Genomic DNA, 16,295 nt, shown 5'->3' on the forward strand with positions numbered 1-16,295 from the left:
AGAGCAGGTAGCGGCCGAAATGCCGTGAAACACCACGTGTATATGTGTGTGTGTGTGTGTGTGTGTGTGTGTGTGTGTGTGTCGCCATTGTGCGCCCGGCAACAGCCGCCGGAAGCGGGAAGTCGGGGGCGGCTGCCACGCCGTTCCACAGACACAGTGGCCGTCCGCTACGGAGTGCAGACCTCCGCACCTGCACACAGCGCACAAAGCGCTCACAGCTCACTGCCTCTCTGCAGAGCTACTTGCCGGATCCGTACTGCTGAAACACCGTCCCTCAAAACAGTCTTTCGTAATATCCAGAATTCTAAGGTCCACATTTTAGTGAATCACTTATTTGTCTCCCCGTAAACTCTTCGAACTCCTGAGAAGAGTTACACAAAATGTAGTTTTTCCCTTTGCCATTGCTTCAGTTGCCCTGACGTGGTAGACTGGCAAAGGGAAACAACGCTCTTCAGCCACCATGTTACATAAACTACTGGCCATTCAAATTGGTACACAAAGAAGAAATGCAGATGATAAACGGGTATTCATTGGAAAAATATATTATACTAGAACTGACATGTGATTACATTTTGATGCAATTTGGGTGCGTAGATCCTGAGAAATCAGTACCCAGAACAACCACCTCTGGCCGTAATAACGGCCTTGATACGCCTGGGCATTGAGTCAAATAGAGCTTGGATGGCGTGTACAGGTACAGCTGCCCATGCAGCTTCAACACGATACCACAGTTCATCGAGAGTAGTGACTGGCGTATTATGACGAACCAGCTGCTCGTCCACCATTGCCCAGACGTTTTCAATTGGTGAGAGATCTGGAGAATGTGCTGGCTGCGGCAGCAGTCGAACATTTTCTGTATCCAGAAATGCCCATAGAGGACCTCCAACATGCGGTCGTGCATTATCCTGCTGAAATCTAGGGTTTCGCAGGGATCGAATGAAGGGTAGAGCCACGTGTCGTAACACATCTGAAATGTAACGTCCACTGTTCAAAGTGCCGTCAATGCGAACGAGAGGTGACAGAGACGTGTACCCAATGGCACCCCATACCATCACGCCGGGTGATACCCCAGTATGACGATGACGAATACACGCTTCCAATGTGCGTTCACCACCATGTCGCCAAACACGGATGCGACCATCATGATGCTGTAAACAGAACCTGGATTCATCCAAAAAAATGACGTTTTGCCATTCGTGCACCCAGGTTCGTCGTTGAGTACACCATCGCATGTGATCCTGTCTGTGATGCAGCGTCAAGGCCAACCGCAGCCATGGTCTCCGAGCTGACAGTCCATGCTGCTGCAAACGTCCGCGAACTGTTCGTGCAGATGGTTGTTGTCATGCAAACGTACCCATGTGTTGAGTCATGGATCGAGACGTGGCTGCACGATCCGTTACAGCCATGTGGATAAGATGCCTGTCATCTCGACTGATAGTGGTACGAGGCCGTTGGGATCCAGCATGGCGTTCCGTATTGCCCTCCTGAACCCACCGATTCCATATTCTGCTAACAGTCATTGGATCTCGACCAACGCGTGCAGCAATGTCGCGGTACGATAAACCACAATCGCGATAGGCTACAATCCGGTCTTTATCAAAGTCGCAAACGTGATGGTACGCATTTCTCCTTACACGAGGCATCACAAAAACGTTTCACCAGGCACCGCCGGTCAACTGCTGTTTGTGTATGAGAAATCGGTTGGAAACTTTCCTCATGGCAGCAGGTTGTAGGTGTCGCCACCGGCGCCAACCTTGTGTGGATGCTCTGAAAAGCTAATAATTTGTATATCAAAGCATCTTCTTCCTGTCGGTTAAATTTCCCGTCTGTAGCACGTCATCTTCGTGGTGTAGCAATTTTAATGGACAGTAGTGTATTTCACAAATATGTGACATACAAAACAAATGAGGCGATCAAGCAATTTACGGGAATGCAGGTTCATTATGCCTTCGACAACTATCGCTCTTTCGACAGGTGATAATGTAGGAGCTCTTGGTCATTCAGCATAGTACGGCAGCTGTTCAGACTAACAGAGAGATGACTCGGCTTCGCGATAAGCGAATGCTGAAGGTACTAACTAGCCCCCTTTTTTTTGTTGCAGAGCAAACAGCGGAGCATCATCGACGTAGAAGACCTGTGATGGCGTCCGCCTAGAGCGGCGGCCGATCGTGTGGCGAAGGAGGCAGCTCTTGGGCGGAGGCTCGTCTGCAGTATGGCGGTGAGTGCTTCTCCCCACTTATTCACGCGTTGTGCTACTCGCCTCCCCCCCTCTCCCCCCCCCCCCCACACCACACACACAAACACAAGGAAAATAGATCTTCACAATCCGAACTTACATCCTGCCCCACTAGACACAGATGTCTCAGTTCAATATCAGTTTCAAGAAAGTCACAATACTGATTTTGACTAGTGGACAGGTGTACCTAGAGCCATTACTCGCGAAATCTGAAAGCTATTTCGACATTGACAGTGAAACTAGCGTACATTCCCACCTGCCTCTCTGTTCCCCTGGGTACACCCTTGCTGGCAGTGATGACATCTTGCCTTGTGACCTTTGGCCCAATAGACTCGTTGATAATATTGTTGTGAATAGTGGTGCAGCAGAGTTCTCTACTGAGCGGATCAATCCGTATTCCTTTCGGAGAGACAGGGTTCAAAACGCTCTTAAAACCAGTTAAAAATAAAAAATTACTAGCCTTTTTCCCATGGCTTCGTCTGCATATGCATTTGGCGCATATACTGAACACACTTCCTGATACTCCTCTCTTTGTCCATTTTCTCCTGACCATATCTTCTGCCCCTCCCCCAGATCTCTACGCATCACTCCCTTCTGTCATCCATTTCCACCTGCCAACTACCCCTCAACCTCTATACCTGCCTCATGCATCTCCTCCTCTTCCACCCCCCTCTTTATTTCCTCCTCCCCTCATTCTCTTCAACCCCTTCCCTACGTATCTCAGCTTCTCACCAGTCATGCTCATCAGCACATGTAGCCACTGCAATACAGTTCATTAAAGCAGGCCAATAACACTACCATAATGTGCCTTTCATGCAGGTTGGGCAACACGTCAGTGGTTTGAAAATCATTTATTTGCCCCTGATGTACAGGCTGCCATGCAAAGCAGGTCAGTAAAGCAGGTCTATACTACTGCAACACAACATGCCTGCCATAAGGGGCAGCCTACATTTCTTGCCCCTGACATATAGACTGCCCTGCAAAACTGGCTGATTTTGTAGGCCAATACTATTCCGGTGCCAAGCAAAGTAGGTCTGTACTACTCCAATGGGGCAGCCCACATTTCTTGCCCATGATGTATACACTGCCCTGCAAAGCTGGTTGATTTGGGAGGCTAATACTGTTCCTGCACTACATGCCTGACTTGCGGTGCATCCTACATTTCTGAGGCTGGACAAAATACTTTTTTGCCTGTATCTCGACCCATATTGTAGTTAGGAGGTGCTGATACTCGAGAGGCCTGCTGTTTCTGTGCCATGTGATTGAAATAGACACAGGGGGTTGTGAGGAGATTTGGAAAAACACACACACATGCACGCGCGCACACACACACACACACACACACACACACACACACACACACAGTCATATATATATATATCAGATAAATTGTATTACTTCTTTCAGTGTATGCCCTTCTTTCCTTTACTCACATAAACTTGTCTATATACATTTGTTCAAAGCACTTTTCTTCTTAACCCTTTAAAAGTGAGACCCTTAATATGCTGGAGCAAGTAGAACATATCCTCACTACAAGAAACTACATATGATGGACCAATGAAGACATACTATCACTAAGCTGTGTAACAAAAGTTTTAATCTATTGAGTAATATCAATTTAGAGTTATAAAACATAAATCATTCCTTCATACTTACTGTGGCAGATCTCTGGAATACACGCTGCTCCACTCGTCGGCGATAACTTGGTTACCTTCTTCTTTGCGTTAATCCTGTCTAGCGTGGGGTCTGCTGCATGTAAGATTTTCTAAGTTTTTATTTTATTGGCGTCCCAACTGGATGTTCTTCCTGACGCAGCACTCATCGGCTAAGCTAACCGAGGGAAGTCATGTACATAACCTGTCTGTGAATTTTGGAAACTTTCTTGTGCAAGTGGTCATGTTGTAAATGTTTATGCATAGCATTTTGTGAGGCAGTACTTGGGTACCAGATAAGCATTTTCGTAAACCAGTGCAGGCAACCGAGTAAATCTACGCTCAGGTTGGCCAGTGTGCCAGCCATGCTCGTTAGTCTGTCGTACGGATTAGACCTGGGGCGACTAACCTTCCTGTGACGCAAGTTATGCGCTTCGCGTTGCACTACATGAACAGGTGATACCTTACGTATCTACACAATCTCCTCACTAAAAAAAAAGAAATTAGAAAAGAGTGCCACTGTATTCTGTTCCCATTGTAATTTATGCTGATTGTGAGTCGGTGGTCTCAGATATTAATTTTGTTTCGAAAGATAGTGCTGACTCGCGCTGGAAAGGAGAACAAGCGACTGCAACGAGACGTTCCCTCTTCATCTTTTTGTAACTTTAATATGCCTGCCGTACTTCAGAGGCAGCACTCAACGAAATTAATTTCAAAATTAATTACTTAATTAATAATTACAGAAGATATTTTGTTCTGCAACCGGTTTATGAATTTAAATTGAATACGTTCGTGGCCCTATTCACGTTAATGTAGCTTCAATATTTTTAAACAAAATAAAAAACTCCCTTGTTGCACATTTCACATTAATTTAACGACTATCTCTACGCAGCCTGCAACCAAAATTTTCAGCTCACGCGTAATTTCTCCCTTCATACGAAAAGTTTATTTACAATCGCGTACATTGTGGTACTGCCACATACCTATTATATTATTTGTTCTCCGTGAATATCAGATTTTTAATGGTAAGAAATAAGATTCAAGCTCCTACGAATAAAAATGATTTAGAAATCACATGCAGATGGGAAATTGAAAGAGTTAAAGACGTCCGGAGAAAATCGTTCTCTCATTTCCACAGGCAGACACTCAACGCAAAGCATAAAACTGTAGTACCAGACATCGATCACAATGCCTGCCACATCAGTATCAGGGTTCGAGCTCGGTGCCTGCCTACTTGAATCAGGCTTGGAATGCTTTCTCCAGAAATAGTATTAAATCTCAAGATTCACTCCCCCCCTCCCCCCTCTGATTTGTTCATCCGTCCCACCGTCCTCCCTCCGTCCCTTCCTTCTCCCCTCTCTCTTTCCTTCTGTCCTTTCCTTATTATATGTTTACTATATTAAATTTGTAAGGTTCACCTCCCCTACGAAAGTCTGACCTTGCAGAGATAGGGTGGCTTGCGTACCTACACAACACAAATAGCTGTACCATAAGTGATGCAACATTGGAGAGGTATCGGAGGAGAGGTCAGACAACTAAGTGGTTTCTGAACAGGAGCATCAACCTTTTCGGTAGTCGCAAGTAGTGGAGCAGAATGAGTTCTGGAACAAGGGCCCATTGTTCACCTCATGGAAACAAACCAGCCACTTCGCCTAGCATCTTCGTGTGAAACAAGCGGCCTCCAGTAAGTCACACTCCATTGTTAATTGTAAAAAAATAAGCAATCTCTAAAGGTACGTTTATGTTAGTCTAATTTATGACCAAATGCTTTTAGCCTGATCTTAATGGCCATAATTTATGGCCAACTATAATACTTGACTGCCAGATGATTTTAGCATTATTTTAATTATGATAATTTGTGATCAAATAGCTGCCTGCCCTCCCTCACTCCTGTATTGTAAGGGTGTTACCCGGTGGTGGATATTTAATCCTCATCACCAGTTCCCCACACCACTCATTGTGGTATGAGAACACTCATCATGATATTGTCTTGTTATTTGTGCTTTGTACATTGGTCGATCACCATGGAGTGTCAGCAGCAGCAGCGGCCATCGACAACTTCTGATAATAGACGCTGAGGCAGACCATACCGTCAGCCCAGCCATCATGCAACAATAGTTCCTGCAACTACTTCATTGCTGTCACTGGGGAATGTCCCGCGTGAAAGCCATAGCGAGACATCACACTTACTGGCCAGACTTAAACGGAGAATTGGAAGCCGTGGTTCAGCTTGCGCTCAGGATCTGGCATCATCACTCTTTTCTTTCGCCTCCCGTATCAGCACTGGGACGTCAATCATATGGACTTTACAGGCCCATTTCTGAGCTCTACATGGTTAAAAGTCATGGACACCTCCTCGAAATACCATATGTGTTAAGAATGGAGTCTACCGCCAAAGAAACCACAGATTCTTGACATCAAAGGGCTTCCCAGCGCTATAGTATTGCAAAATAAGCTTACATTTATGTTAAAGACTTTCAGTAGATTCTGCACATCAAACAGCATAAAATATGTCCTTAGTCTGCCATTTCACTTGTCTTCCAGTGGTAAAGTGAAGCATTGGCATGAATATTTAAGGAATAAAGTTGAAAGCAATGGGAACCAATTGTGTGATTGGATTGAGGAGTTCCTAGATAACAGAACGCAGCATGTCATTCTCAATGGAGAAAGTCTTCCGAAGTAAGAGTGATTTCAGGTGTTCCGCAGGGGAGTGTCATAGGACCGTTGCTATTCACAATATACATAAATGACCTGGTGGATGACATCGGAAGTTCACTGAGGCTTTTTGCAGATGATGCTGTGGTGTATCGAGAGGTTGTAACAATGGAAAATTGTACTGAAATGCAGGAGGAACTGCAGAGAATTGACGCATGGTGCAGGGAATGGCAATTGAATCTCAATGTAGACAAGTGTAATGTGCTGCGAATACATAGAAAGATAGATCCCTTATCATTTAGCTGCAAAATAGCAGGTCAGCAACTGGAAGGAGTTAATTCCATAAATTATCTGGGAGTACGCATTAGGAGTGATTTAAAATGGAATGATCATATAAAGTTGATCGTCGGTAAAGCAGATGCCAGACTGAGATTCATTGGAAGAATCCTAAGGAAATGCAATCCGAAAACAAAGGAATTAGATTACAGTACACTTGTTCGCCCACTGCTTGAATATTGCTCACCAGTGTGGGATCCGTACCACATAGGATTGATAGAAGAGATAGAGAAGATCCAACGGAGACCAGAGCGCTTCGTTACAGGATCATTTAGTAATCGCGAAAGCGTTACGGAGATGATAGATAAACTCCGGTGGAAGACTCTGCAGGAGAGACGCTCAGTAGCTCCGTACGGGCTTTTGTTAAAGTTTCGAGAACATACCTTCACCGAAGAGTCAAGCAGTATATTGCTCCCTCCTACGTATATCTCGCGAAGAGACCATGAGGATAAAATCAGAGAGGTTAGAGCCCACACAGAAGCATACCGACAATTCTTCTTTCCACGAGACTGGAATAGAAGGGAGAACCGATAGAGGTACTCAGGGTACCCTCCGCCACACACCGTCAGGTGGCTTGCGGAGTATGGATGTAGATGTAGATGTAGAACCATCACCACAACATCAGTGCTCACTCTATTCCTGAGCATGTACAGGACCACCCCCATTCAGGACCATAGAACTCTGGAGCTCCTCCATCACGGAAGTCGATGCACCAAAGACTTTGGAGAGCTGTCATACAACCTTGACCACACCTAACAAATGCAGCAGCACCAGTGGCACACCCTGAACTAGAACTCCCACCACTGCTAATCTCTCAAAGATACAACTTGTGCCCACGAACCAGTGGCAATTTCGTTGGACAAACAAGGAAATGGGTATCTCGAAGCCGCATTTGAAAGCAAAGCCAATAACGTCGAAAACACCGTGTCCTAGAATAATGCTGGACATTCCCAATTCTTCAAATCGGCTGGCAGACTTAAATGCTGGGACATAAACCATACCACCAGTTCACCTTCTGAAACATCGGATACTTGTGGCCATACACGCTCGTTAGAGGGGAGGGCGGGGGGGAAGGATTTGGTAACCTGGCTTAGCGACTTTGCAAGCCCACCAGAGCGTATGGAATTGAATCTCGGCTGCTAGGCAGAGCAGTTAAAACCACGACAGACTGACATGGGAGGGGACTGGGATCAAGTGGTTCAAGTCGCTCTGAGCACTATGGGACTTAACTTCTGAGGTCATCAGTCCCCTAGAACTTAGAACTACTTAAACTTAACTAACCTAAGGACATCACACACATCCATGCCCGAGGCAGGATTCGAACGTGCGACCGTGACGGTCGCGCGGTTCCAGACTGTAGCGCCTAGAACCGCTCGGCCACCCCGGCCGGCGATTTCCGGAATGGATGGACCGTCTACATACAGAATTAAATTCGTGCGCAACCCTCAGTGAGCGAGTTCAACTCACGCTTGACCACCTTTTCCTTTTTTTAATACGAAAACGTGATCTACTTTCTGTATGGCCCTCGTAGATGCACGTTTCGTGCCACCGCTAGTGAAGCATCCCCACGAATAAGCGTCCTCGTTGGAGATATGGCGTGACCAGCGGCAGGCAGCCGGGCAAGTGGGAGTTGTGATGGGCGCCGGCGTGGGCCTACGCACAGGAGGCCCAGGTGTGGGCAGGCCGGCGGCTGTATCGAACGAGGCCCGCGCAGGCCCGCTAATTCCCGGGCCCGCGGGCAGCCAGAGCGGAGCACGGCGCCGCGCGGCGCTGCACAATGCGCGGGTCGCGCGCAGCTGGCCGCTTACGAAGCGCGGCTGGCGCGTAATTGGCTGCGCCGGGCACAAACGCCGCCCGTGATTACATTCCGACCGCCGCGCCGCGCAGGCCGGAATCCTCGCCCGCGCGCCGCCCCCAGCTGTCAGCCGGCAGGTCGAGGAATCTGGCAGAACAAGGTGGCGCCTGAGGCCCAGGTTTAACAGCTCGAGAAAGTTTCTCTCCGAAGACCGAATACCGACAAGGCCCTACGGAATTGTTCTGCCCCGAAATTCCTACTGCATTTGCTTCAGGCCCTGTAGTAGTAATGGCGCCCCATAAACAACACAACTTCTCAAATGCTCGCCATTCCTCGCCTCCTCCCCCCCCCCCCCCCTCCGAGCAAGTTAGTAGCACTGAACGCTGCACGATTTTTATTTGTTTTCTTGCAGTTAGTAAAGCCGGCCGGTGTGGCCGTGCGGTTCTAGGCGCTTCAGTCTGGAACCGCGTGACCGCTACGGTCGCAGGTTCGAATCCTGCCTCGGGCATGGATGTGTGTGATTTCCTTAGGTTAGTTAGGTTTAAATAGTTCTAAGTCTAGGGGACCGATGACCTCAGATGTTAAGTCCCACAGTGCTTAGAGACATTTGAACTATTTAACTCTCAAAACGTCCTCATTTTCATCTCCATCATACTCCAAAAGTCACCTAACGATGTGTGCGGGGGATACTTCTGATACGTCTTAACTGATACCTCCTTCCCTGTTCCACCTGCAAATGGTGCGTCGGATGAACGATTGTCGGTAAGCCCCTGTATTAGCTGTACTTTCTCGAATTTTCTCTTCGTTGTCTTTTCGTCAGATGTATGTGGGAGGAAGCAATTTGTTGCTCTACTCTTCCCGAAAGTGCTCTCTCGAAATTTCAATATAAACCTCTCCGTGATGCACAGCGCCTCTCTTGTAGCCTCTGGCGCAGGAGTTTGTTGAGCATCTCTGTAAAGCTCCCGCGCCTACTAAACGAACCCTTGAGGAGACGCACCTCTCTTCGTAGGATCTCGTCTATCAGTCCTACCTGGTACGAATCCCAGACTGATGAACAATACTGAAGAATCGGTCAAACAGACGCCTTGTAAACCTCTTTCTTCGGGGATGAGTTAAGTTTTCTTAAGGTTCCTCCTATGAATCTCATTCTGGCATCTGCTTTTCCTACTGTTTGTTTTGTACTCATTCCGGTTAAGGTCGCTCTGAATAGTCATTCCTAGATATTTTACGGTTGTTTCCAGAAATTTCTCATCAATAGTAAAGTCGTACAGTCGTGGATTTCTTTTCTTATGAAAGCACAATATGTTATATTTATTTACGTTCAGAGTCAACTACTAGAGAGTGCACCATTAATGAATCCTCTGCAAGTCATTCTGTGAATCTTTAAGGTCTTCTGGCGTGTTACTCATTTTGCGGAAAATATCGACATCTTGACTGATAACGTTGCTGTAAGTTCACAACAAATAGATATTCCCTTTTGTCGAAAACTGACGTTTTGAGACGGCGACTGTGTACCAAAATAGGTCGATTCTTTCAAAAAAGCAGACAGCAATCAGCCACTAATGATAATGCTAGTTATTTGTAAAAATAGTGCCGTAACCGCTTTCGAATCAACAGGTTGATCTTCAGACGGCTGTTCACGTCAAGATTCACACTTGTTAAAGTTCACATAAATTTTAGGCCATTTATTCCACCTTATTCTTGGGATGATAGTGCCGTTGAAAATCACGCGTCATTTTGCTGAAATGCTGTTGGCTTGTACTCACGAAGTACTGTAGATTACATGCAGCACTTATTTCTTTCGTGTGTAATCCCACTGCATAACGCTTTACACAGTGTGATTATACACGAATCAATAAGTGCAGCACATACCCTACAGTATTTCATGAGTACAACCCACAACATTCCAACAAAATGACGCCAAAAACGTTTCACCACAAGGCACAATAAAGGGTCATAAACTTGTGTAAACACCAACAAACGTGCATCTTGACGTGGATAGCTGTCTGGAGATGAACCTGTCTGTTCGAAACGGGCTACGGCGCTACTTGTGCAAACGCATAGCATTATCATTACTGGCTTGCTGCTGCCTTCTTGTGTGAAAGAATCAGCCTATAAATGAATAAACGCAGAACAAACTCTGAAAGATGATCCCATAAAATCCAAGTGATACAAGAACTGAAGTCAAACGATCATGAGCACTTGCCCTTTGGATGCTTGCGAAACAAAGAGCGGACAACAGTTTCATCATGGAAAATGATGTGCACTGATCAGGCACACTCTCTGGTGAATGGCTTCGTGAACAAGCAAACTTGTACGACTTGGGGCTCCGAAAAGCCTCGAGTAATTCTGGAGAGTAATTCCATCCACAACAAGTAACTGGTTGACATTTGGGCAGAGGACACAACTAAGCTGTATTTCTTCGAAGTTGAAGCCGGAAACGCTTTATGTTAGGGAGGTTATTATGCTCTGAACTGGATCATGTGAATGCTGAAGAGATTTGATTTCAACGAGATGGCGCAATCTGTTTCAAATTGATTGCAACGATGAAAATGTTACGGGAAAGTTTCCTTGGTCAGGTGTTTTCTTGCAACAGTGACATGAACTGGCCGCTTAGATGGTGCGATTTGATACCATGTGATTTGTTTCTGTGGGGGCATTTGAAATCTCGTAAGTGCGCCAACAAATCACGATGACATCCACCGCTCATGGCCGAGATTCGGCGTGTAATTTCAGAGCTAGAAGTACAAATAACGCACCATGCCGAAGAATTATGGAATATTTCATCGATAGAACAGGAGTGTACCTGCAGAGCCGTGTAGGGTATTTCAATACTGTCATATACATAATTACGGGTATAATACATACCAATAAAATGTTAATTGCGTAATGTTGTCAATAAATTCGTATATTATTAGCATCCTGGCCCACCTTCGTACAGGTAACATTAAATATCTACAGCCATAAAACATGATTGTCATGGCTTATTTTGTTTGGTGTCACGAATAAAATTGAAAAGAGAGCGTTAAATAAGTGAATACCGTCACATTCATATAACTTAGCGATGTAAGCAGCGCATCCCAGATCTGTCGGCACACTGGGCTCGCATTCGGGAGGACGACGGTTCAATCCCGTCTCCGGCCATCCTGATTTAGGTTTTCCGTGATTTCCCTAAATCGTTTCAGGCAAATGCCGGGATGGTTCCTTTGAAAGGGCACGGCCGATTTCCTTCCCAATCCTTCCCGAACCCGAGCTTGCGCTCCGTCTCTAATGACCTCGTTGTCGACGGGACGTTAAACACTAACCACCACCACCACCAGATCTGTCGGAGGCATAAATGTTATGTGTTTCATACAGAATTGGCGTTTGGAGTGACATCTCATGTCAGTGAAGGAATCACGTCGAAAGTAACGTGTGAGCAACCAATGTACGTACCGTATGCGAATCATGGGTTTATGTGTGTCGAGTTTGCGTGTTGCGGAAGTCATCAGGCGCCGACGCTACCCTGCAACACACTGCCAAGCGGGATGCAGCAAGCACCGCCCCTACGACTCAACGATTGCACAGATGAGAAATTTACAGCTCGACCCGCAGGTGGCCTTAACATACACCAGACACGACAGCGGTCTCCCCTGCTGCTGACCTTTTTGCTGCATCCGCCATGTCACGTCGAATGCTGTATCTCCGCCATGCGAGTATAGGACCACACCGGCGCCGACCCAGTCAGTACCGTCGCAGTCAGCCAACTGACGTCATGTGCCACGCACTCAGCACCGCTTCCGACTGCACGCCACCTTCGCCTCCAGAGGATACATCTAAGTTGGGCGGCGTGCTCGCGGGAACTGCTGGTATCATTCATTACTGTCAGACTCTTCTGGCGAGGCTGAAGGGATTTTGTAATTGTACCGGTCTTGTCGGAACCTTTTAAGTTTCATATAATAAAATGAAACACCTGCAGCCGTCCTTATGATGTTATTTATTGTGTAGCAACCAGTTTTGGTGACCCAGTATGCTATCTTCAGGCCTTAACTGAGTGTGAAGGTGTGAACTCCAATCGTACACACGGTCCCATTAGCGGCCAACATCTATGACAGACTTCTCGCATGTCTGAAAAGAACGTAAGCCCGCTCACCAGAGTGATCTGTGTGCATTAAATGAGGGTCACGATTACCTAAGGGACACAAACGGGAGCTCTGCCCTTAGTCAAGCAACCGAAGTAAGAATTCAGTTACGCGGAAGCATATCAGAAGAAAAATACTGTACTTTGAGTAATGTCTGACCTACTTACCCCTTGCACTGTTAAGTGAAGTATCGAGTTATCTATTTAGATTATATTAAAATAAGCTGATTGCTAGAGTGATTGCAATTACTTCTGCTATGCTAATGTCACACTGGAATTACTAATGGACACCAGCCTCAAACGACTTTTAATCACAGCAAAGGGATGCCTCATTCAAAGTCCAGCATCTTCCTACATACTCTGTCAATTTACTTCTTCGTCACCCGTTGTAGGATTTCATTTTGATATAAGCCGGGTTAAGAAAGGAGTCAGGAGAGTGGATACGTATCATCATTTATCAAACATGCAAACCTAAAGAATACAGTGACACACTTCTTTCTGAGAGATTGGTTTGCTTTGTCAACTTTTAGCAAGTGGCAAAAGGAAATGGGTGGTTTAGAAACCAAAGAGATACGAGAGGCATCTGACAAATATATCTCAGGATTTACTGGTAACCTCTGGCTGAGCACTTCAGCTACTCACTCTCCTGTGGCCGCACGGGATTAGCCGAGCGGTCTGAGGCGCTGCAGTCATGGACTGTGCGGCTGGTCCCGGCGGAGGTTCGAGTCCTCCCTCGGGCATGGGTGTGTGTGTTTGTCCTTAGGATAATTTAGGTTAAGTAGTGTGTGAGCTTAGGGACTCATGACCTTAGCAGTTAAGTCCCCTAGGATTTCACACACATTTGAACTTTTTTTTTAAACTCTCCTGTGCGTTGTTGAAAACCTCGATAGAGGCCTATAAATTTTAGTTCCTCCTAAAATACACAACAACCTTGATCTGAGGACATCTCCATCAATACATAAAAGTCTGAGTTTCAGGTGTTTTCTGCACTCTGAACCAAAAAAAAATAATTAAAAATGTTACTAACTAAACAAACATTGTTTTTTGCCTCGCTTCTCAAAGTTTGTTATAAATGTCACTGCACTACCTTGTTTGGTTAATTTACAATTTTTCACCAAGAAACCACAGTTGATTCAATGAAAATGATAAATATTTTATGTTGTTATTGGGGTCTTCAGTAGGAATACGTATTTGTTGCAACTCTTCGCACTAGTCTGTCCCGTGCAAGCCTCTTCATCTCTGAATAACTACATTCATCTGAAACTGCTTACTTTATTCAAGCTTGGTCTCCTTCTACACTTTTTCTCAGTTCTGACAGAGATAAAGTTGAGAAATTTACCACGTAGATAGCTGATGAAGTCACCACACACATTTGAAAGTGTTCGCTAGTTAGACTCCCAGCTTCTATCAAGAAGTTAAAGCCAACTAGGCATCTTAGACAACTGAACAAAAACCAAAAAACACACACACAGAAACCGCATTCGAGTACAGTACTATAGTTTGCCAACCAGCCAGTGTGCTGTACCAGTCCGTGCGAAGACCATGTTGAGGTACAGTGTCATAGTCTACCGGCCGGCTGGTGCACTGTACCAATCCATGCAAAACCACTTTCAGGTACAGTACTATTCTCTACCATCCACTTAATGCTCTGCACCATCCTTACGTAAGGGTGAGCCTCATGAGGAGCAGTCCTTCCCTCCCTTCCTCGACACCTTGCATGTGTGTGTGTGTTTTTGTTTGTTTGTTTGTTTTATGTGGCTGGTTTCCAAGGACGACTCTGCTTGGTGTCCGGACGTTTGGTGGAGGTGGCCGGAAACATGGATAACAATAATTATCATGACATACAGTGGATGTAAGGAACGCCATATAATTGTATGTCCTTAATTTTGTCAATGTGTTTGTGGTAAAGCAATTGATTCACATAAAAAAAACGTTACTGGGCACCCCATTCAGCAGTGAACAGCGCCGACGACGGCTGACACAGTGTATAACGGACCTGTTCCATTTCATAAAAGCACGCACGGTGGCGGGACGCAGTATTCGAAGCTTCTCGCGGATACTGAGGTACGTTTCGTGATTGTTATTACGATGTTGATTTTTTTTTTCTTCTCGCAAGTAGGACGCTGCGTTGTGGTTATTAGACACACGACATTGTTTTCTTTCACAGTTTCCTCATCCGTTGGACTTTTCCACGAATTCTCTTGTCTTTTGAAACACGTGGCCTAACGGTGCAACATGCACTGGCGCTGAGACCCGCGGCTGCCGGCCGGCGCGTTGTGTGGCCCCTGACCTGGGACTGGCGGCTGGCGCTACGGCGTCGGCCAGTTAACGCTCGCACGGGTGTGCCCGGAAGATACTTACCCTCCTGGTGTTTGAGAGTACAGTTTGGATTTTAACTTAGGGTGTGGTTGCACGGAGATGTGTACGGTTGTGTGATGTTGGTTATCTTACTGTCGTCCATTCTACACATAAATCTGTGGTGATTTTTATTTACAAGTGTAATACAGTAGTGAACTCCGTCTTCAGCATCATAGTGCTACAACACTGGTGAGGTGGTTATGGCAGGAGTGTGCCTTGCCCTGCTTGCTCTCTGTGACGGCACGCAGCTGTGGCAGACCCATGAGTGTTTGCGGATGGTCTACTTACCACGAGAGGCCCTTGCCGTAGTGGTGTTTGAGGCGCAGTTGTTTCTATCCTAACTTTGCTCATAGTGAGGTTACCACGGATGGGACCTGCCTGTTGATTGTGAACTTTGCGATGATGGAATAGGCAGTTCTCTCCCCACAAAATATTTTTTAAGATAAAGATGGGAGAGTTCCTATTTCACAGCGTACACTTTGGACTTCAACTTAGGTGAATACGTCAGCGCTACTGCCTGGTGCTGCTGGCATAGTGGAAGATGGCTATACACTACGACGGGGTACAGCAGTGGCCACGGATATGGTTCGTGAGTTGAAGTGGTAATCAGGCATTTTTCACTGTGGGACATAACATATAAGAACAGATTTTTTTGCTGGATGAGGCAATACTTAGAGATAATATGGCTATTGCCATACTGCTATTCAAGATTTTCACTATACTTTAGTGTTGTGAAATCGCCTGTTTGCTCAGTCTCTAAAAATATGGGGCAGGATATACATTTAGGAACGGGTGGTCCATAGACATGTATTTTGCTATTGTCCACAAGGCGGGCATTTTTTGAGTTATAGAAAGCATTTCTCTCAGAGTTCAGGAAAGTTCTTGAATCCATAACACTTAACTATTCGTGAGATATTCTATACAGGAATTTTCTTTCGAAGAACTTTAGTTTCGATAGGTATTACCTCTATCTCTCACTGCTGCAGCTGCTGAGAAAGCTTTTAGCATTATTGGCAGAGTGCTTTGGAAATAGCAATATTTTTGGAGGCTACTATTGAAAGTTTTGACAACCGTATCTCAGGAAGGACAATGTCTGTGAAAATGATGGAAAGAGTCCATTATGTATAAACGGAGAGGACCGTT

At 45.8% G+C, this 16,295-nt stretch overlaps 1 long non-coding RNA gene across 1 annotated transcript in view; it reads left to right on the forward strand.

Annotated features, from left to right (window-relative positions):
* Window positions 1-16,295, forward strand: part of LOC126475213 (uncharacterized) — a 391,722-nt gene that overhangs the window by 178,871 nt on the left and 196,556 nt on the right. Inside the window, exon 2 of the long non-coding RNA XR_007586678.1 lies at window positions 2,102-2,218. This is a non-coding gene — a long non-coding RNA (uncharacterized LOC126475213). The remainder of the gene's footprint in view (window positions 1-2,101; window positions 2,219-16,295) is intronic.

The sequence above is a fragment of the Schistocerca serialis genome, chromosome 4 (genome assembly GCF_023864345.2).
Source record: "Schistocerca serialis cubense isolate TAMUIC-IGC-003099 chromosome 4, iqSchSeri2.2, whole genome shotgun sequence".
In the NCBI taxonomy this organism is placed as follows: Eukaryota; Metazoa; Arthropoda; class Insecta; order Orthoptera; family Acrididae; genus Schistocerca; species Schistocerca serialis.